Genomic DNA, 1,517 nt, shown 5'->3' with positions numbered 1-1,517 from the left:
CACTGCCATGAGACCCGTTTACTGCTACACTGTGCCCTGCATGTACACACTGCCATGAGACCCGGGTACTGGCACGCTGTGCCCTACATTTACACACTCCCATGAGACCCAGGTACTGGCATACTGTGCCCTGCATGTTCACACTGCCATAGTATACTGTTCCCTGCATGTACATACTGCCATGAGACCTGAGTACTGGTAAACTGCAATGAGACCCGGGTACTGCTACACTGTTCCCTGCATGTACACATGGTCACTGCCATGAAACCTGAGCACTGTTATGGGACCCGTGTACTGCTACACTGTGCCCTGCATGTACACACTGCTATGAGACCCGGGTACTGTCACACTGTGCCCTGCATGTACGCACTCCCATGAGACCCGGGTACTGGCACACTGTGCCCTGCATGTACACACTGCCAAGAGACCCGGGTACTGGTACCCTGTGCCTTGCATGTGCACACTGCCATGGGACCTGGGTACTGGTATACTGTGCCCTGCATGTACACACTGCCATGAGTTCTGGGTACTGGTATACTGTGCCCTGCATGTACATACTGCCATGAGACCTGGGTACTGGTAAACTGCAATGAGACCCGGGTACTGCTACACTGTGCCCTGCATGATGTACACATGGTCACTGCCATGAAACCTGTGTACTGCTACACTGTGCTCTGCATGTACACACTGCCATGAGACCTGGGTACTGGCACACTGTGCCCTACTTATACACATATTCACTGACACTGCCATGAGACCCGGGTACGGGTACACTGTGCCCCACATGAACACATACTCACTGCTACTGCCATGAGACCCAGGTACTATTACACTGTGCCCTGCATGTACATACTGCCATGAGACCTGGGTACTGGTACACTGTGCCCTGCATGTACACACTGCCATGAGACCCAGGTACTGGTATACTGTGCCCTGCATGTATCCATATACATTTGCACTGAGGACATTTACCTACTATACAATAAAGCATTTTTAATAATGAGTCATGTACACTGCACGAGCCTGCATGGAGAGACAGAATGATGCTGTATTTAATATGTTATATTTAAGCTGTATTTAATACTAATTTACCAGTACAGAGACATGTACTCTATTCTTTAACAACCTCTGCCGGGGACCTTCACAATTCTCCCATCCTCGCAGGAAGATATTTATAATGACACTGTACAGCCTGGGCAGGCCACGTGTACCGAGCTGAGTGTACAAAAATACTTGTTAAGTCTGTACAATAACCCGGGCACAGTGCACATGTATACACTGACACTCCGGACAAGCCAGGGCTGCGTTGTGTACACTAACAAAACATGTATAGTGACCTTGTACTACAGCAAGGACAACATGTGAACTGATTAGCATTGAAAGGGAGACATTGTTACTGACCCTCTACCATTGGCTGTACAAGGAGACCCGTATACTGACACAATATTAACATGTCCAGGGACAAATGAGTACTGACCATCTGAGGGGACCTTTATACTGACCCTCTACCATCGGCT

Source organism: Pyxicephalus adspersus, chromosome 5, assembly GCF_032062135.1.
Source record: "Pyxicephalus adspersus chromosome 5, UCB_Pads_2.0, whole genome shotgun sequence".
In the NCBI taxonomy this organism is placed as follows: domain Eukaryota; kingdom Metazoa; phylum Chordata; class Amphibia; order Anura; family Pyxicephalidae; genus Pyxicephalus; species Pyxicephalus adspersus.
The sequence above is the reverse complement of the archived record's forward strand: the minus strand, read 5'-3'. Positions refer to the sequence as shown.